At 40.4% G+C, this 22,534-nt stretch overlaps 1 protein-coding gene across 2 annotated transcripts in view; it reads right to left on the bottom strand.

The window, feature by feature from the left end:
• The window catches only part of NTNG1 (netrin G1), a 148,513-nt gene that overhangs the window by 118,378 nt on the left and 7,601 nt on the right, over nt 1-22,534 (bottom strand). The gene's annotated exons all lie outside the window — the stretch shown is intronic.

Genomic DNA, 22,534 nt, shown 5'->3' with positions numbered 1-22,534 from the left:
CTCATTTAAAATTGATGAGTGAGACCCTTGAATTTGTTCTGCTGAAAACAACACTTTTCATAATGACTTTTATAAACATACCACTAATTGTGGTGAAATGCCAGCTCTGCAGAAAAATGAAAGGAGCAGAGGTCTTTCTCACTTCCCCCCCCCTTCTTTTTTTTTTTTTTTTTTTGAGGCAGGAACAGGTTTGCTTCCATTCTTTGGGGACATGAACCACTGACTTGTCAAGCACAGCCTGAGTTTGTGCCAAAACTTAAGCAAAGATACCTTGCATGTTCCTTCTTTCATATCACTCTAGGGAAGTCATGGTTATGCTGGTCTAAAGCAGACAAAATTGAGATAAAACCCTAAATACAAATTCTAGATAGAAATCAAATGTTCTCTAAAACTCACAATTACTCAGACACAACAGGTAGCCCTTCTAGAGCCCTTCACTTCTTTCCTGTATTAGTCTGTGAATTTGTAAAGAAATCAAGTGCTTTGGAGGTTGAAATGGTTTTAGTGGATGAAATCAGGACAAATTAAGGACGCAGGGTAAATAGTGGGGGAAGCAGAATCCAAAATGTGCAGGAATAGTGCAGTCACAGCAATACAGTATTGGCATTTCTATCAAACCTCAAGCTTCATTGCCTGGGAGTTTGGGTTGGTGTAGGACCAATGCTTGGGCAGCAGCCAGGATCTGCAGTGTTCCACAGCACTGCTGATTAATACAATGATGGCCTCTGGCTTGGCTAATGCTGACCAAAACATTTTCCATGGGCCCCAGCCACAAAATCACAAACCTTCTGAGCTGCTGAGGAATTCTTGAAGCTAGCCTCTAAATTTTATTTGTGTGTCAGTCATTAAATGTTTTATTCTGTGGACAGGTACTTCATGGTAAACGTAGCTCTAGTTTCTTAAAAACTCACTGACTGATAGTGTTTGATAGCATGTTCGTGCAGATGTTTAGCTAGGTCTTATTTTATGCCATCAAGCACATTACACTTGTTTTAATTTTTTGCTTCAAAGGCTTAACATCTGGAAGTTACCAAATTAGTAACTAAGAAAATGTCATTCCAGTATACAAAATACTTTTAATGATAATTTTGTATCTTTGTCATTCAGAAAAAAAAAAACAAACAACGCTATACTGATAGTAGTCAGATTCAAAGTAGCACAATATGAATTTTCAAGGCTTATTTGACACCAATTTTAGCAGCATTTTGGATTCCATGTCTTCCCCTCTCCAGAATGCCGGTGTTTATCATTTAGCATCATTAGAAAGCTCTCAAATATTATCAGGTACACAACATTCTTTACTGTAAATGCGTTTAATGGTTTGGGTCCACGATGGAATGTGTGCAGCCTGGAACTGCCAAATGACTCCAAGATGGGTATGTCTTGGAATGACCAGTATATCCTTTGGGAAGCAGGCATCTGAAATCTCCATATGCTTAAGTGCCCCGAATAAAGCCACGGCAAACCTGATGCTGAGGCAAGAGAAAGGACAATATGCTGCTTAGGAGGAATACAGCAAAAAGCCAGATCCAGAAGATCTGTTCCTTTGAGCATGTCGCTCCTCCCAGTGCCCATCACTGCTGAGTGTCTGTCTGGACAAACACTGTTTGCATTGACATGAAGACAAAGCAGAACTGGACCCTCAGTTTTAAACTTGAGGTACTGGGGGAGGAAATGGGGTTGCTGTAGGGTAAGTGATCAGCAAGAGGAGAGGCTGTAAGTGACAGAAGTTGAGAACTGTGAGTCAAAAGCAGGACTGCAGAGAAGGGAAACTGTGATTGCAGGAAACATTCTGCAAAGAATGACTTAAAGCGAACAGGATCTGCTGTACCTCCCGCTTGTCAGGTGGATTAATTTGGAAAGTCACACTTAGGCTAAATATGTTTCCACTGTATTTAGTTGCACAGAGCAGAGAACTGAGCTAGCTATAAATCCGTTGTTTAGATGTTCTTGTGATAGCTAAAAACCCGATAGCTTGGGTAGCAGATGCCTCGCTTTGCCAGCGCAGTGCTCATCATGGGCTAATTGGCCTTGCTGACAGTGGACTGGCTCTGCCAGATGATTTATGGCTTCCATGCTACATCACTATCATATCACTGTGATACAATCTTTCCTATCCATCTTCCTAGTTAAACTCTCACTGAGGCCCTTCCCATACTGTGTTTTGATTACAGCAACAACCTTTTTTCTGGCCTTGACAAATGCAATCTAGGCCTGCTGATAACCATCCAGAAATCCAGAATGCTTCTGCTAAGATCATTTTTCTAGCTCACTGTGTGCTCTTGTTGCACTCCAGCACCAGCTACTCCTTCTCCATCTCATCAGCCATCAGCTGTTCCCCCTCACTTTTGGAACCCTTCACTGCCTGTTCCTGCCACACTCATCTCCAGTTTGGTGCTGCCCCCATAGCACTGCTTGGTGAAAAGAGCCTTTATTCCTTACCTATTTGTCTTTTACTTACTTACACTTTTTTTATTACACAGGAACTCTTGTATTTTCTTCCATGCTGTTTTTCACACTTGGGAGGAGTTTTCCGTAAAAATCAGTGAAATGAGATCATGAATCTCCTTAAAGGGGCCCCTCTTTTTCAGCAACTGGAAATACAGTACTAAATATTAATTGCATGCTCTGTTAGTATCTTTCATGCTGGCTAGAGTGGGTTCCTTACTTCCCTGTACTACAAAAGTTGCCCATAAAACAAGAGCTTGCATTTGGAGTAGGGGATCACCCAGATGTTTGGACAGCATGCAGTCAGCACAAGAAGGGCTCATAAATACATGTTACCCTAAATAATAAAGATGTATAAATATTTTTACAGTGGAAGCATAGAAAATGCTCACTTGGGAATCAACCAGTTAAACCCCCATCTTCAGTAAGTTTATGGAAATGATGCATCATTAAGTGCCGATGCAGAGTGTGATATTACTTTCTGCCTGACTTCCCCTGCAGACTCCCACAACTTTTTAGACATTGTTACTGCTGTTCTCATGCTATTTGAAGTTCAGAGAACTTTGATTACCTTGTGACAAAGAAAGGATAAGAAGGGTGGAAAGGTTTTCAGACAAAGAAAATCTGGACTGCTTGGTTGAAGGAGACGTATTGAGAAATGATAGATGCAAATAGATTAAGTTGCTGCAATAGCACCATCAACTTAAAAAGAAAATACAACTAACTCAAATGCCTGAGTTATAGCAGTAATCTCCTAAATTTAGCTGGCATGGCAAATAAATGCTATTCCTTGAAAATTACCATTGTGACTGACTTCTAACAATTCTATATGAAAGCAGGAACTTAAATGCTCTGTGATCTCCTGTACAGCCTCTAAAGCATTAAAAAATATATACTTAATTCTTTTGACAGTACCTGGAGTGAACAGTGAGACAGACAAAGAAATATGAAGTATGGTTTTCTATAATTTTCTTATATTAATTTTCCTCTGGGAGAACCCTTAATCACAGTATTCAGTCAGAGCTTGCACACTAAAGCATTTAGAAGCAGTGCACTGCTGTGGGAAGTTGACTGCTCATCCACGGAACTGGTGTGAGCTGAGGTGCAGGTGCTGGCTCCTGTTCACAGCACATGACTGCAAGTACATGGATTGTCACAGGCACTGCAGATGAACAGGAAGATCATGCTATAAATCATGTTATTTGAGTCAGAGGTCTCTGGGTTTTAGAGAGTACCCCATGATGCATTTGCTCCACAACACAAATATTAAGTGCAATGAAAGTCTGTCAGAGATTGCATTTCTCAGGAGTTGTCTTACAACTCTGCGCTTCAGCTCGTGGTAAGAAACTGCAGTGTAATCAGCTACCACTGTACACATTTATTTCTGGTCATTGCAATTTAGATTAGTTCATGCCTCTATAGGATTTCTGTCAGGCACCCTGGTTACAAGTGAGTCATTGCTCTGGAGAAGGGACCAACTCCATGCACTCACAGATATCCACATTTATCATGGCACAACACCTACAAACGCTTAGGTCTCCTGTGAAGGGCAGGAAGCAGCACTGATTTATGCGCTATGAACTCAAAGGAAACATCATAAAGGGAGTATTTTAAACTTAAAATAATGCTATTCTTAGCTGGCAAGACTTGTGATTTTTTGATCCTTCTCAGATGCACAGCCAACAGTGAGCTATCTGGCTGCACAAATGCCCCCGCTTTTCTTCTCTCAGTTAAATCTGTGATTCGAATGCACACTCCAGTCCTCAGGAACATTATGTAGATTTGAAAAACTTTCAGAAAGACTTCCTGTCCATTAGCCACTGGCTGCTTTGCAAAAATGCATAAAGATAGTGTTTTCCTCTCATAACAGATGTAAGCTCCTTGCGCTGTTGTTCAAACTGCTTGAAGGAAAGCAATATTCCTTTTCTCTTTTTGCTGAAATAGTGGCATCTCTCAACATAAACTGAAAATATACTTGGAACTTAATTTGATGCAGCTCTCAGAATTTCACGTGTGAGGGATGAACAAATGAGGATCAGCTTTCTATAATTAGTGAGGCATATTAGAAGGACTCCAGCCTGTAAAGTTTTCTGTGCTGCAAATGACTAATGTTCTTGTAGTACCAAGAATCACTTAAGGTCTGTGTCCAGTTTTGGGCCTCTCGCATCAGGAAAGAGTTTTAGGAGTTGGAACATGTCCAGAGAAAGGCAACAAAGTTGATGTAAGGTCTAGAGACTAAGTCCTATGAGGAGCATCTGAGGGAGCTGGGGGTGTTTAGCTTCCTAAAGGAGGCTCAGGGAAGACATTTTGCCCTTTAAGATGACCTGAAAGGAGGCTGTAGCCGGGTGGGGCTCGTCCTCCCTCCCAGGCAACCAGTAACAGGACAAGAGAAAATGGTGTCAAGCTGTGCCAGGGGAGGTTCAGGTTGGACACCAGGAAGAATTTCTTCTCTGAAAGGGTCGTTAAGCATGGGAAAGAGGAGGTGGTAGAGTCACCACTCCTGGAGGTGGCACTTAGGGCCATGGTTTAGTTGACAAGGTGGTGTTCAGTAATAGACTAGGATGGCTTTGACTGTCTTGGAGGTCTTTTCCAGACTTAGTGATTCTACTATTCTATTCTATCTGAAAGGTGTCAAAAATTTTATTTCAGTTGTCATTATTGAAGCTTGTCTGAAACAAATTCAGTTTTTAAATTTATGAACATACTGTAGAAATTGTTACCTACAGTGTGGAGCAAATTCATGTATTTTGGTTTCCAGTTTAGGCTCATCACAAATGAAGAGGGAGAAAAGTAGTCCTAAAGAACATTTCATCCTGATTAAGACCTGGAAGAACTCTAGGCATAATTTAGAGCATTCTGTAGGGTACTCCAGCTCGTGTTGGCTACACAAGTCCCAGCATTCTGGCTGTCTGGAAGGGTTTTTCTCAGGCCTGCTCCATGTCTTCCAGCTGCTGGTATGGTCCAGCTCCTCAAAAAGCTTTTGAAATAGGGGGAGGATCAAAGAGCAGATGGCATTGGGCTGATTTTGCCAATCCTCTGCCACTGGAGGAATTCTTTCTGTGACAGTAAAAATCTTCTGCTCCATCTTAAAACCAACCAAAGGCTGGGGGTTTTTTTTGGCCTATTTAATGAGGTGAAGGCAGTATGGAGAAACAAAACCAGGGTCTAGATGATGCCACAGTGACTTCAGTAGGCTTGCTCTAGACTCAGAGGTGCTGCTGGCAGTGCAGAGAAGCCCATGGCAGATAAAATAGGTGGTTTGTAATGAATGAGGCAGAGCTCTGCAGTAAATTCATCAGGGACACTGTGGCAAGCCCCCAAAGGGAAAGAGGTCTAATATCCATTGAAGAGTGATGATAAAAATAAATTTTGAACAGCTGCTCTCCTCATTTTGCACAAGACAAGGACATTTTTAAGGGTAAATATTGTTTAGAATAATCTAAAAGCTTCTGCATAATGAATTATCCACCTTTTCTGCAATACCCTTCAGAATAGCTACCCTGAGTTTTATCACAGGACTGTCCACAGCCATTTTTCTAAAAAATCATTAAAAAAATACGTTCTATAGTTTAAAATCTGGACAAAGTGCTTTAGCAAACTTCACAGCAAAGCAGGAGCAGGCTGCTGGGTGAGTGGTGACAAGGTGTTTCATAACTGAGGATCTGCAAACCCTTGCTGACAGCAAGATCAGCACAGTGGGACCAGTGTTCAAGGAAAGATATTTTAAGTCTGCCAGAAATTTTACGGCTCTTGTACAACCCAAATCATCATAGAATCAGTTAAGGCAATTTTTATTTCTGAAGGGCAGCATCTGGCCTACTTGGCACGCTTAAAAATTTCAAATGCGTATTTTTCAAAGCAAGAAGCGTAACAAAAATATATAATTCAAACTGGCAGAACATTATACTTTGGATGACATTTTGTAGTTAATAACAATTTAATATAGCATAAACTGTACTTCTGGTGCAACCTAGAAAAGCATCACACAGTTTAGAACAGACATGCTAAAAGTTCATTTCAAAGTGGTGGTGCAAGCAGGCTCTGTGGCTCTTGCAGGAGCAGCAGCTTCTGCATTATTCTTAGTGATTGGTTTTAGCATTTGGTACTTGTAAACAGACAAGATTTTGAAATCAAAAAGGAATGCGAGGGGTAGCACCTTGGTCATGGCACTGCAAGATTTATACCACAGTTTTGTCTGTTCACAAAATCAAAAGGCTGCACAAACTTTTGGAGACTTGTACCAAACACACTGCCTGGGATTTTGGCTGGTGTCCTCATTTGCACAGAAGGCCCTCCCTGTGGCTGAGCCCGACCTCGCCTGGTGCAGGACCGGCTCCTGCGTCATCCAGCCCTTTCCTTCCCCTGCCCCGCTTTGCACTCGGTGTCACTTGCATTCTATTTTCCTTTCACCAAGTGCCCAAACATAATCTGGGCTTGTCTTGGAGAGCTAAGCTGTGCCTGAGCAATGCAACTGAGCACCAGCTGCCTTTGTTTGTCCTCAAGTACCAGGATACTCCTCCACTTCGTGCATTCTGGAAAAATCTGGGTGGCCCCTCACTGTGCCTGGGAATGGCCAGACCCTGGGACATGCACACACCCTGCAGGCTGGAGGAAAGCCAGACTGGCTAATTCCTCATTTGTGTCGATGTAGTTAAGCTTCTTCCTAATGATATTTTGACCTGGGTAGAGAAGAGGAGCCATATGGCATCTTCCACCCCTGACAACAACTGCGGTTAGTGCAATCAGCACATTAGCTAGGTGATTTGTTTAGATTCAGCTGTCACTAACTTGTGGCAAACTCAGTTATAATTAAGTTGTGCATTAGGCAGAGTCCTAATATAAATTGGTTTCATTTTCATATGCCATTTCAATTGTATTTTCTGCCATAACTCTGCTTACAGATGAAGTGTCCCAACTAACTGTTCCTCAAGGCCATTGCCAAGTTTCCCACCTTCTGATTCAGGAACTGAATTTGTTTAGCATGGCAAATCAGAGAGCTACAGCATCAGCCACAGAGTCATGCGACAATTTCAACAAAAATAATGTGCAATCATTAGCCTTAACACATGCCTAAGCCTTCAGAGCCCCACTTTTTAATTACTTTTGACATCTGTGTTTCAATTGTGGTCTAAGCTATTTAAAATGGTGGCAATGTGTTTCCTTAGTTTTGGGCAATATGCAGCCCAGTGTAGCAGCAGGTGTAAAGGAGAGCTTTGAAAGTCACAGAATCACAGAATATTCTGAGTTGGAAGGGACCCACTAGGATCATTGAGTCCAGCTCTTAGGTGGATGGCCAATACAGGGATTGAACCCACAACTTTGGTTCTGTCTGCACCACACCCTAACTCACTGAGCTAATAAACCACTATTTGTTTTTGCAATTTGCTGTCCTTGGAGGTAAATGATGGTTCAGGGAATGGCTCTGGGTTGCAGTAGCAGTTGAAGGTGTTTATGATGTTGGTTTTCTCAAAAAGTGTTGATGCAATAATGATACTTGTTTAAGTCCTTTAAAATTCCAAATTTCCCCAGACGGTTTCCTGTGTTTAATAACAGGATGAATGAGCTCAACAGTATTAACCCCCATCCTGCAAAATTAACCTTCCTCCCCCAACACCCTGAGGACAGAACAGTGATATCCTCTCCTTTTTACAGTATAGATTTCTGAATCAAATATTAATGCTAAGCATAATGTAAATGGGTTCATAAAGCTTAGAAGAGAGAGAGACAATGCTGACAGTTATCTAGGGCTATACTATTTCTCAACTTTACTGCATTAACATGCTAGTTAACAGAGGGCATGTAGTTCTTAAAAGCTTACTGCTCCAGAATACTGAATGGCAAAAAAAGAACAGATGCTGTCAGATCACTGCAGTTGATTTACAAGCTTTTGCTTTTGAACTATAACCTCAGAAAAACAGGGAGAAAGACTGCAATAATCACAAATAATGATCAAGCATTGAATTATGGCTTTGATAAATGCTTTCAAAATTGCAATGATAAACAAAATAGCACCCTTTTACTATGCAGTAAATAGACACAGTTCACTATTAAAAGAACAAAAGGATCTAGTTTCTGTAGGTATTTAAGGTAAGTGTGGGACAAAATACAGGGCAGCAGACAATGGGGACTTAATCCCAAATGAACACTATGAATATCATTCAAAAATTCAGCAATTCCATGAATTGTCTCCATCCCCTGCCTGGAAATGGAAGAGACCAGAATGAGATGCAAATCAGTGCATTTATCTAATGAATAATGCAAATGAGTGTTCCTCTTCTGGCATGGCAGTCTGCAGGAATCCTCTCTGCCTCACCTCACATTTCGTGTGGATTTAAGCACCATGTGTCAGAAGAAATTAGAGAACAGAATTGCCAAGAAATGACAAAGCCTTGGAGCCCCAAGTCAGTGCAGACAGCAAGGTACATTAAGATGCATAGTAGAGAGGAGGAGAGAGCAGACATCTCATTAAAATGAAAATGTTGCTATTTTTCCTTCACCTCGTTAATTGAGTTGTATGACAATTTAATCAGCAATTATTTCTGTGGCTACTAATTAGAAACATCCTCTAAAATGATACCAAGGTGGGATCTCAAAAACTTGACAAAATCTTTCAGTTTGGCTTTTTTTTTTTTTTAATTTTTATTTTTTTAATGCTGGAGTTACTTATCTCTCTGGTATCAGTTAACTGCATCAGCATTTTTCTCATAGCATCACAGGGCATACTGCATCTTATCCATTAGTCACAAGCCTTGCTGTAACTTTCCCTTAGCATCTAACATTACTGTCCAAAAATATACTCAAGCAAACAAATCCAAAGGCATGCAAGCCCTGAAAATTGACTCTTCCCACCCCCCCCCCCAATCATATTTTGCCAGCATGTGTATGTGATTCAGAATCCAGGATGGATTTCATCTGCTTCATTAAAACCTCTCAGCATGCAGACCAGCTATGCTGCCACAGTGGGCATCAAGTCCATCCTCTTCATCATTGCATTGAGTCCTCAATCTGGGGATTTGTGAAACTTTATGCTTTTCTGACTGGTGCTCTCTTAAAATACAGAGCTGGTACATCCAAATGAGCAAAGCCATTTGTTCCCTGGACAACTTCTTAGTTATCAAGTACAGAGTGGTGAAGGATAGGGAATGCACAGAAACTAGAGGTCTGAGAATGCAGTTTGGCCAGGTTCTGTGAAGTCCAGTTTGGGGTGGAGGGAAATTGAGGTGCACTTCTCTTGCCAAGTGAGAGGCTAAGTTCTGAACTGTAAAGCTGAGAACTTGATGCAATCACTAAACTTTGGGGTGCCCATTGTATATGATACAATGTTAGGGCCGTGTTCCCATGGGTCACTGAGCCATGAACCAGCAGGCAAAAAATTGGTGGTTTGGTTCAGTAACTCAAAGAGATATCAAAGAGATAAATCTATATATTAAGCAAAAGAAGAGATTAGAGAGATCTTACTACATTCACTTCCAGGAAATGTGAAAAATAAACCAAACCAAAAAACAAAACCAAAATCCAACCCTTTTTTCTCACAAGCTGACAAAGACATCATCGTTATTTATAGTTGTGCTTCAGTTCATCAGTTGGAGGCACACTGCAGAAGATGCTAAAGCACTAGCGACATTGCTACTAAATTAAGAGCTTGCAGTTTCTTTATAATAGGTGAAAGCAAAGCTATTTCTCCACTGGGCAGCTTGTTGCAAACTCCACAACACTGGGAAAAAATGGTGTATTATTTTGATGGATTTTCTCTCAGGTCAATCCTAGTGAATCAAGGGGGAATCGCCTGGCATGCAGGTCTGTAAGGAATTTGGTGTGAACTCCATGAAAATGCGACTTGCAGTCAGTAGCATTTTCACTCTCTTAAATTAGAAGGACACGGGTAGGTTCTCTGCTCCTGTTCCTGTTGGCAGTTACCATGCCAGAAATATACAGAGAGTTTAGGTTTCTTATAGCAAGGGCAATGGTAGCTACAGTGAAAAAAATACTGTTAAAGCAAACTAAGAAGTTGATTTGAAGCAGGGAGACAATTAAAGCACAGCCTTTCTGAAAGAGTAATAAAAATGTCACTGCAAATGACAGATTGTTACAAGTCCTTGGCTTCTTCCTAGCACTGCAATAGAATACGGTGTTAAATCAGTTCCCAGAGATTATTAGTGGTATATGTTATTTTCCCAAACTCAAGGAACTCAGTATCATTTCATAAATCAACTGCAGGTTAAAATTAGATTTTTTTTTTTACAACCTTAGTTCTGTGACCCTTGCACATACAATTAGCAAAGAAAATTATATAAAAAAATATAGCTGAAACCTGACTCATCAAACTTGGAAAACTAAAAACATTCCACCAAAAACCCAAACCAAACCAGAAAACAGCTCTTTTCTGTGGCTTCTCCATGCCTGTGAGTTTCACTGTCTGCAGAATAAGACACAGACAAAGATATTGTAGGAATGGACTCTTATTTCTCATTAGCCTAAAGTTCTGTAAATTAGTTCTAAAGTCTGCCTGTATTTTGTTGTGCTAACTATCTGTACTGCTTTTTCTGTATCAAGCATTAAGAAACCTGGGTCAGAAAACTGTAAGTAATTAAAGCCAATAATAACTGAACCCCATTACCTGGCATGTGAAGACCTCCAATGTGCAGGTTTGAAATAAGTTTTTGGGTTGTTAGGTACAGTGGTATTGCAGGCTCAACTGCAAATTCCTCTGCCTCGGGTGTTCACGGGCCAGATAATGTCTTCTAACAAAGTCTCAGTGACAGTACTGTTAGAATCTCACATGCCTTTCTTATGTGGCAGAAAGCTGATTTCTACTGGAAACAAACTAGCCAAGAACCCTTCAAATTCCCCACAGAAATGGGAGGGATCTCTTACCATCTTCTGACATGCAACATTGCTGTGTGCTTCTCTGCATGTGCATGGCTTGCTCAGGAGGGGCTGCAGCACCCCTGGAACTCTGTTGTGTGTGTTGGATACAGGACAGGGTGTGTCACCAAGACCAGCATTCCCTACTTGCTCTGATGGGGAGGTTTATTGTTCTCTTCTTCAGCAGCTGCTCTTTGCTAGAGCTGCACTGCCAACGTTCACACGTGTTGCAGCAAAATGCTGTGCACCTGATCCTTGGTTAGGAGGGGTAATTTTGAACTACAAAGTGTTTCCAACTGATTATTTATTTCATTAGTGTAAAAGTAAACTTGTTCTGCTTTTCCTGTGATGCTTTATACAGCTCATAATTACCAATAAAACAATTACTAAGAGTAAAGGCAGGGACAGCAAAGGTTTGCTCCGCACTGCCCTTACATCTGCTTTCTGTGGCCTTGGTAGTTGGCTGGCTGAAAGACAAAAAAAATCAACTGTGGTTTACATGACAGGAGTTGAGAGAAGCTCATGTACGGTGGTGTCATCAAGAAAGTGTTAAACAGGTCATCACGGACACAGGTGCCATTCATCCCAGTAATAATTTGTGAAGAACATTTTTCTTCTTGGTCAGCTCCTGTAAATCTTCTTTTGAAGTTATGAGAACTGGCCTGACAGGAAGAGGATGTTGATGGTTGCATTAGTAGAGGTGTGATGACCTTGAGGATGGGAACTGAAAAAAGCCCCTGTTACTAAGGTAAAACTGCCCTCCTGCTTTCTGATTTTTGTTTCTGATCTTATGCACAATTTTATTATTCCAAACCCATCACTTAGTAGTACGATGCCCTTGACATGATACAATCACCAGAACAAGATTTACTTCAAATTCTCAGATTGTTATTGATTGGGAGAGTCCAACACTGCCTTGTAAAAAGGCTATGCCTGCTTTTTCTGAGCTCCTGCAAGGTATTCGCTGTCCTAGAGAGTGAGTGCCTGGGAAAAGCAGCATGGCGAGGAGCATAAACCAATCAGCATTCCTGCACAATCTTTTCCCATCCTACTGCTGAACTCTTTAAACTTAGAAAACATCTAGAAAACACTTTACCTTACCCATCTAAAGTCCACAGATTAGGTCTGTGTGGCCTGTACTGTTTCCAAAAAGAGGATTATCCAAATATGATATCAGAATTCTATGTAAGAACAAGCCCATTAGCCCTGGTGGCTTCTCAAGGTGCAGAACATTAAAGGTGACAGAAGGAAGGCAGGCAGATTCTTCTGTGCTTTGGAACAACTCCCCATGTCTCTCTTCAGTCCTTGTTTTCTCCACCCTTTTCAAGGCAGGCAGGGAGGGGCTGGCACCCTGGAGGGCCGTGTAGACTGCACAAGTGACAGGTGTGTGAGAGCTGCCTGCCACACCATCCCATTAAATGTAGGTACATTTTACACCAGCTGAGGACTTGGAGATGATAGAAGAGGGAAAACAATTGTCTGTATGGCTTCAAAAAAACTCAAACCAACCCCATGTGGCATTTTAGATATCAGTCCACAGTTTAAAACTGAAAAAATGGCATGCTTTTTGTCAAGGCTTACAATTTGACAAAATTTCTGCTGAAACCCCCATCTTGTCTGATTAGCAAAGGAAAGACAACTGTTGTAGTGTTTTCTAAGACCTGATTTTAAACTTATAAAACTTGCAGTTCATGATTGATGATGCCTGGCTAATGTTTGAGTTGCTACAAGCAATGATGGTGCAGTTATGGAGAACTATGGAAAGATTAGTCAATAATAGTCTTCTGTCCTTTTCAATTATTTACAAATAATCCATGAGATGCATAAAGCTAAAATAGATTATTTCAATATGCAAACCCTATTATGTATTCTATATATGTACCCTAGCTGGCACCTTCCAGCTAGATGCTTTCAGTGTATTCTTGTATGCCCCAAAACCAAGAAAAGATGGATAATGTCCTATTCTCCAAAACTTGTTTTGTCACTAGGGACAAAGAGCCTTGCACTGAAGATCACAACGACTGAACTAATCCAAAACCCAGCACCAGTAAAATGAGTTAAGGACATTTTAAAACTGAAAATGCTGGAAATAAGTGAACTTCAGTGAAATTGCTTCTGACAAGAAAAATTTTAGAATATAAAAGCATAGAGTTAAATTTACTTAAGATGGTTTTATGAAGTTTCTAGTTGAGAGTTTCAAATTAGTACAGTGCAGAGGATAATGCTCACTACTAAGGAAGCCATCCATTGCTGTCAGTAGCTGTCCTTCTGTTGCCTAACACAGGACACATTAATTTCAATGGAAGATCATATTTTAAGCCCTGTTGATGTAAAGTCAAACAGTAGCTCTTAGGCATGAAATATACATGATGAGTCACTTTTAATTTCCTTTTAGTTATTGAAGTGTATCTTTTTTAAAAAATCAAAGCCACTGCTTCAGATGACAAAAAGCTTCTATGTTCTTAACATTTTGTTTCCAAAGGCTTATCCCACTTCTTTTTCAGGAAAGTAGGGTTTTCAGCTGCAAACATGCTAGCAAAAATTTACCCCACTAATTTAGTGAGGGAAGCTACAATGCTTGAACCCCTTAAAACCGTTACTTGATGTGTCTGGAAGTCTGAATCAACCCTTGTGAAGTGAGACACCTTGCTAGGATATTTCTGCAGGCTATCCCTACAGTATTCATACTACTTGGCAGATCCATATGGTCAAGGAAGCCAAGAGGCATGTCAGTCTGCAAGCCTGTGTTAAAAATAGAGGAGGAAAATAGCACGTGTAGAAAAACTTGTTTTAGCAGTTAGAAAATTGTGTTCTGTACCTTTTTTTTCCCTACAGCTATGCACGTTGCAGATTTTAGAGGATGAGGGCTTTTGTGTAGTTGTTTGCTATTCCTTTTTATTTATTTTTTACCACCTCCCCACCCCCAGTCACTTAAAAATGTCACCCACAAGTAGCTGTTTCTAGTTTTCACTGGAGGAATGTGTCTTATGAGCAGGTGTAGCTGGTAAAAATCAAATTGATGAGTTAAAATGTGGCTCGTGACAGTTTTACAGATAAAAATCTAAAATGCACCAAGATGTTGGAAAGACATGGCACGCACATGTAAGAAAATGCTCCTTTCATCATAATGGTGTCTTCTTTTAGAGATTTTACAAATAGTTAGCTATAAAAATTCTCCCTGGGCTGAAGCCTGACATAAAATATCCCTGATATAGTACAAGTTCTTGCTTGTAGTAAATATAATTGAAATTCATTTGCACCCTTTTTTTTCCTCCCCTTTTTTTATTCCTAAATTCCATATAAAGTCTGCCTAAAGAACTACAAGATATGAAATAAAACCATTTTCCAGAAAATACAACACATCAAACATCAAAGCTACATGAAATCACTTATTCACGTTGCCAAGTCAGCTCAATGCCAAGGATTTTTGTGTCCTTAGCTATATTTGTACTTGTAGATCAAGATGATGTCACCACAAGTGACCTGTGAAAACATGAATTTCCATATCTAAAATGTCTACAACAGTCATTGTTTCTACAAGTAAATCGGGAACAGAGCTATCCCTATTTTTTAACTAGGGAAATTAGTACACAGGGATCTGCATCTCATCACTCAATGGCCTTAATAGTATCTGGGATTATTTTTTATTTTCATATTCAGACAGTACTCATAAGCCTTGAAACAAGTAAAGAAATATTTGGATTAACAGATCTCTTATCCGGTTTCAGCTACTCTTAAATAGGTATGTTATTTTTTGTATTGGAAATGGCAGTTTTGGCAAAGCAGCATCAGTATTAAAAAAAGAAAAGTGGCAGTGGTACTCATGCTAAAATTGACCAACTCCCACAGATTCAGCCCTTTCTAAACTCGATGGGTAAAAATAAATGACAGGTTTTCATCCTCACATAATGAGATGGGTAATTTCCATACTTTGTCAAGAGGAATTGCTAATGCCTGTCTGTATTTCTCCCCCTCTGCTTCCTGGCATAAAGCAGAAGGGACGGAAGTGCCGATTATCATCTCAGTTTGTACATTTATATTTTCTTGAATGAATGAAGGTGATTTGGGTTGCATTAGGACTGGATGTTTTATAAGTAACATAAGTGTCTAAATGTTAAAATCATTACTTGAGAGTCAATTTACTGATTTCTTCCTTCTCAAAGGGCTCTGGGGAGCCCACTAACCAGAATGGTTGTCCTGGTGTACACTAGGTTTGTAGAATTCTCAGCTGAGTTCACTTGGCTTTGTTTCAACAAGATGCTTACAAATGGAAATTTTAATATATGGAAGTGCCTCAGGAACTTGCATTTGGTTTCCAGTGATTCTTATCTTTTACAAAGTACAAGCTCTGCAAGAAAAAGACATGAAACTCTGGGATTCAGAGATGTTCGGCTACTAAATGAAGATGGAGAAATATGTTTATCCAGATAATTTGGACAAACCTGAACAGCATAAAACTATCTCTGCTCAGTTCTGCCAAGTAAATCCAAAATTCACATTCTGACACTGGTCTACCACAGTGGGAAGAAATATGATATCATGCTCCTTGTTCAGTGTCCTCAGCCTGGAAAGCCTGATGCTGCACAATCCCTCGGGACTGAGGGTATCGTGCCCCTGACCAAAATGTGCGAAAGCAAGCGGAGGGCGCGATGCTGCAGCTCTGCTCCTCCCGGCTGCCTGCGTGACACTGGCAGGTTAGGAGGCAAAGGTCACTCTGCTGAAAGGAGGATTTACCATCCTGGAAAAATTCTAAGTTCAGGCTTGCTAGCAGAGAAGAAATGGGGTCACCCAGCTCTCCCTCCCGTCAGTGCAGGAGAGATGTGTGTCCTGCCCTGGCTGAGGAGCACCAGCTGGATGTGCTGCTGTACTGCACTGTCTCCCTGCTCCCCAGCAAATCTGATCAGGAGTCTCCCTGCAGTGAGCCACAGGCTCGAGATCACCTCTCCTCACCAGCGGCAGTTCAAATTATGATAGGTCTTGTAAATATTTTATTTATAAAGCAGTATTATTTTACTTCACTAAAGGTGCTGCTGAGGGGATGTTTCTGTCCAACTGCATTGACAGCAAGCCATTCACGTTCACCATGGATGTCTGGGAATTTATTTTATAGTGGAAGATATTTATTTCTTTATAAAAATTGGCGTTGCTGGTTCAAACAAACCAAACAAAGCCAAAACTCCAAGTTCCCACAGAGTACTTGGGTATCCCCCTCCACATACCCACCTCGGTGCTTTGGGGGGCCCAGGGAGGAAGGAGCAGTGGGGGAAGGCACCAGCTCAGGTATTTTAAAGAACCTCATCCAGAGAGCCACAATCTCCCCTGGCACAGTTCCCTGCTTTTTAAGATCAATTGTTATTAAAATAACTGTCTAAAAATGTCCACTCTTCCCAGCTAATTTGAGGGGAAAAACAAACCGAACTGGAAGAGCAAGTAGTAAATGGAATAAAGGCAATGCTAGAAAATGCTTAACAGCTGCTCTTACAAAGTGTATTTACAAAATATAAATCTCCTTAAAAGGATGCTCTTCTACACATACTAGTGACATGTGCTTTAAAACTGCAATTGAAAATATGTAGAAACCGTTTATTTTGTTTAGGAACCCTGTTTTACCCTCAAATATTTTTAACAACTGAAGTACTTTGTGGGTGTGCTTTTGTTTTGTTTCAGGCTTGAAAGCATTCCAGTACCCAAAGTGTAACTGAGGAGGGAAAAAAAAAAGGCAACTGGACAGAGTGTTGTTAAAGATTTATTGGAGCATCTTGATGTGTGATAATGAATAAAATGCAAATCTGTTTTACTACCAGTCCTCAGTTTTGATTTATGAGCAATTATTAATTTTTAGATTGCTTCCAGTTGGATGAAAACAGAGATTTTACCAAACTATTTTTTTATTTCTGCTGTCATTAAGTATATCCATCTTTTAAATCTTGTAGGAAACCAAGGAATCCTTTCTCCTGAGGACCAAGGAGCCTTTGCAGAATGTACAGCAGGTGCTGCCAGAGGCACAGGTAGGCTGGCGTGTGGTGCTGCCCAGTGGGAGGGAGCTGGGGGACAGCACAGGGCCAGTCTGTGCCCCTAGTGTCCCTCCTGCCCCACTGGCTGCTGAGGGGCTCAGTGGGGCTGGATGGGAACAGCCACAGCAGTGGGGCTGAGCTGTCCTGCCCTGATGGGGACAGGCCCATGGGCAGGGGCTGAAACTCTCAGGTCTCGGAGTGTTAGAAATGAAATGCAATCAAATGAAATGTTTAGTGACTTAAGGGGAGGCACCAAAATAAAAACCCCACTCTCTGAAGGGTAAGGTGCTCTACAGTGACAAAGCAACAGCTGTAGCAATTGTACGTGCCCAAAGAGTTCAAATTAGATGGATGCAGATGTTGTAAATGAAGTCTGCAGTAACTTTGAGATGTACATACTTTAAAAATATACAACTATGCAAATCCACTTTAAACAAGACAGTAGCAATAGCTTCATCTTTAACTTCCTGTTCCCATTCTACCCCATGCTATCTAGTAAGAATATACAGATAGAATTTAGAATCCTTTATTTTTATTCAAATTTAGCCCATAAAAGAAAAAAGCTTTTTTTTCTTAACAGCATCTTTTAATGGTATTGCATAACACTGTTTTAAAATGTCTCATTTGTGAAAGTATGTATAAATGCCAAAATGCTTTCAAAAAATAATTTTTGTTTCACATTGTGATTTACCCATTACTCAGAAAAGTATTTGTTCATTTAATTATTTCAGTAAACATAATACTGGTATGACTATCTATGCAACATAGTATTTCCCCCTTTTTGAGGAATATGAGCCTACTTGTAATTAAAGGAATGCTATATTAATGATGCTGAAAGTCTCAGAGGGAAAAAAATTTAATGTCCACCTCATAATATTATGCCAGAATTACATGTCCAGAATACTTTTTAATAATCTTTGTTTCTTAATTTAGTTTTGATTGGCTATGAAATACAAAGTAGCACTCAAGGGCTCAAATTTCTACTGTCATCAGCATTTTTGCTCTATAAATTGTACAAATGCATGGGACTCCCATCTGCAGGCTCCTTTTCAAGCTTCTATTTAACCTACGAAGGAAATTAGCTGCAGGCAACTGTAATTGATGATAATTTCATCATTTTTTAGCTGTTGGGATGTATTATGATATCTAGGTCTAAACACAAACAGAAAATTATATTTTAATGTTGCCATTTGAGCTGCAAACACAGGTCGGTAACACAAACCCGTCTCTAGTTTGCAAATTACAGCAATAGCCACTAGGAGTCTCCTGGTCAAATTCATGATGAATTTGCACAGTAATCACGGCTCAGGTTTGAATGCAAACCCCATGCTAAAGGCTGGATTTCAGCAGAAGGGCCAGTCCCTGTGCAGGGCAGGTGGGACTGGGGCGACAGGATCTCTGAGCTGTGAGCAGCTCATCAGGTTCCTGAGCTTGTACCAGGCATATAGCTGGCACGTGTTTTAGAAGGAAAGCCAGAAGCTTTCCAGAACACACTGTTCTGGTAGAGCAAAAGATGGTCATGATCATAGGAAGTCAGATTTGTTTCTCTTTATGACTGGACAGAGTATTGTGGAATTGTTCTTACAAAGAGCCAAGTAGATTTCACCGACTGTTAGTCACTCCCGGGGATTTCAAGAAGATTTGTCTTGCACTGAAATGCTGCAGGCCACAAGAACTAGCATCACCAGGTACTTCAAAATTTGCTTAGTGTCTCTGCACAGTGAAACCTGCAGCTCAAACCTGAAAATGTGAATAGCTTCTTTCTCTTTTCCTCTCTTCTCTGCTCTCCTCTCTCTCCTCCCAGGCCAACTATGCACAAGCATACGGTGCCAGACACACTCTCAGCAATGCCAAATGCTCAAAGTTCATAAATTACAGATCTGCAGGAAGGGGTCACGCTGGCTCAAACACTGTGGCTGTTCAGTCCAAGTCTGTGACTGACAAAAGATGTCCAAATTTCCTTGAAGGAATACCACAGAAAGCAGTCATGCACCTTCTGCCAGCATATGTAGCTCACTTGGAAACTAGAGACTGCTTTAAAATGGACAGGGAAGCCAGGGGTGACCAGTGAACCCTTCCCCACAGTGCTGGTTACCCTGTAGGCAGGAGGAGCCCTACTTATTCTGGAAGGATGCTGTCACATCCTCCTTACAGACACATGCAACTCCACATCTAGAAATTGTTAAGTGTTCAATTGCTCTTAGCCACGTATTTGTTTTTAAGTTTCTTTTATGCATGTTTCCTCTTGAGCAAAAATCCTTTCCAAGCTGTAGAAATCCTGAATGACTTTAAATCTGATAAGATTTTAAACAATAATTTGGAAGATTATTTATTTAGCTTCTGCTTTTTGAGCTCTTTTGTTTCATTTTCAAACTTTTCCCTGCAACCAGAAGGACTAAGGAAATAAAGATGATGTTTTAAATGAAACCTGAGAATCTCATATAATCATAATTGTATGGCTCAAGGGGTTTGAGGTTTCAGAATAATCTCATAAGCTGTCAATACTGAATGTCACCAGAAATTATAATGTTATTCTCAGAATAGATGCCTAAAAGCAACTGCAGGATAGTTTTTTCTGTTGCATGCTCCCCATAATAGCTACAAATGCTGTTCTGGGGGGACACCACAAAGCTACCTGCAAGTGGTGAGCTGCCAAATGCTGGCTTTAGCTGCCAGCTAAGGCTGTTATATTTTGCAACAAATTTACATATGCAAAGCCCTGTTATTCAGTCTGTCAACTAAACAAGGAAAGTACAAATTCATCACAGACTCATAAGAACATTTAATACCGTGGGGAATATGCAGAAATAAGTAGGGGGCCAATTTAAGCACCCATCTCCTCTGTATTGTATGCTTGCACACATTGCAATGCACGGCTGCTTTGCGTGCTATTGCAGATTATTATCAGCTACTCTCACAGACTGCTGTAGATGCTACCATAATCTCCCAGCAGGACTTGAATGAAATTCTCAGTCTGGTCTGTTTCAAGGATCTAATCTATATTACACCAAAGGCTGACAGAGACTTAACAGCTAGTACCTTAGTCCATTTGGTGAAGAGAAAATTAGTAAACCTGATCAGGCAACTGACATGCAAATAAAACAGGAGGCTGCTTCAACCTCCTTGTCATCCTGCAGAAGCAGACTTGGCTTCTTGGTACCCTTGCTTATTATTAGAATAGCTGAAAAGACCCTGTTCTTCTCCAAGTCAGCGTTAACCTGATTTCAGTAATAAAACAGTGATACAGTGGTACAGGTTTGGCAGGTACATAGCCAGTACTTACAAGAAGAAAACCAAGCATTTGTGTAAGCCAGTTTGGCACTTCACCGTGCTGAAAAGAAACCTTTGCATCTTTGTCACTTCAAATTTGGGCTTTTTTAGCACAAGAACATGCCTAACACGAAAGAACTTTTTTCCACTGCCCACTTTCTCCAAGTATGTCAGCGCTATCTTCTTAACTCATTTTCTAAAACCAAAAGTGAACACAAAAATTCAAGGTCTCAAAAATGCCAAGGGCTCAGCCCTACAAAGTATATAAAACCTCATTTTGCAGGAAATACCTAATTCCTACAGATAGGTATAGTACAGATAGACAATGAAACATTTTTAGGGATGAGAATGCTCTGCTCTGAGCCATGGGCAGTACCTTAGGAACACTAAATATTTCTGTCATTTTCCTTATGCTTCAAGCAAGCCAAGCCATTACCAATGCATATCTAAATACAGTGTATATGTACAATTTACATCTATCCTGGACACAAATCCCACAGTTTATCATGTAAGAGTCAGTCACTCTACACTTGTGTAGCTGAATGCACACTCTCATTCTGTGGGCTCTCTCTCGCTCCTCCCCAGTTACTCCCCTTCTCTGCTCCTCATGTGAGGATTCTGGTGGCCTTCTGCATCTCACAGGCTTAAACTGCAGGTGAGCTACAGCAGTAATCTCAGGTCACTCCCAAGCAAACTTTCCTCCCACATCACAGCACTGCTGACCCGGTGCAGTCCAGTGTTTTCAAGGGGAGTTCTGGCACCATTTTTAACACGTAGATTTAATCAAAATGTCTTCTGTTTGCCTGGTGGTTTTTTGTTTAAAATTGTTATTCTAATTAGAGTGCATACTGGCCTTCAGAAACTTACAGTATTACTTAAGATAGGAACTGCTGCAATGTTTATCTGCACTAAAAGGAAGAAACAAGTTTTATTGGGCAGGTTTATTTCTTTTGGGGTTTTTTTTCATTAAAAGAACAACTTTTTGCATTAGATGATGAGTTACTAAATATTATTGAGTGCTAAATCACAGCTACTACTATTCAGAGGGAAAAAATGTATTTCAAGATTAAGGAAAAAACCCAGTAAGACAATATTATGTGGGGCACATGATTTCCATTTGTTCTTAAACAGTGGCTGCTTGAAGCTGCTTGGAGATTTAGAGTGTCAAAGACATGTCAGCAGAGATGGATTAGTGGGCAGAGAGCAAGTGGTGCAGTCAAAGGTTCATAGTGAATGTAATTTATTCATGTAGCTTCACAATTTATCACGTGGCTATTACCATAATGTACGTGGGAAGCAGCTGCATGCGTGCAAATAATGCCTTAAATGTATGTGTGGTTGGATCTCAACTCCTTACAGAACAGCAGTGGTGGAAAATGATGCCACAAGGCATTTAAAAGCAGATTTCCTTCCTGCGGGGATGCTGTCATCCGGCAATGACGATTTGTACACAGGCAAATAAATATCTTGTAGACTTTTCTCAGTTGTAATAACCTCACTTACCAGAACTTATTGGTCCTTCAAATCTAAATAATGTAGGTAATGTGGAGCATGTTTCCAGTGCTGTGTTAACAGACGTAAGTGTGCATGTTTTGTACACCAAACTCTTATTTTCTTTTCAAGGAACTCCAGATCTTCCACTCACTATTTAACAGAAATATCCAATTGCAAAGAAAAGAGAACCTCTGTGGGTGTGAGGACAAAGAAGTTATCTACAAGTTCAAGATCTCCTTTAACTGAAATAACTTCTCACAGTGTGATCTATCAAACACTTGGGAGCAGCACAGCTGTAAAATATTGATATACATACATATATATATATATGTGTGTGTGTATATACATATATAGTGTCTGTCCAATTCTTATACCTGTGCATTTACTTAAAAAGCCAAACATTTCCAAACCCAGTCTATTCTAGGACCATGTAAAGTGAGGAG

This window comes from Haemorhous mexicanus, chromosome 9 (assembly GCF_027477595.1).
Source record: "Haemorhous mexicanus isolate bHaeMex1 chromosome 9, bHaeMex1.pri, whole genome shotgun sequence".
In the NCBI taxonomy this organism is placed as follows: Eukaryota; Metazoa; Chordata; class Aves; order Passeriformes; family Fringillidae; genus Haemorhous; species Haemorhous mexicanus.
Note: the sequence above shows the minus strand (reverse complement) of the source record. Positions and strands in the feature narration are given on the sequence as shown.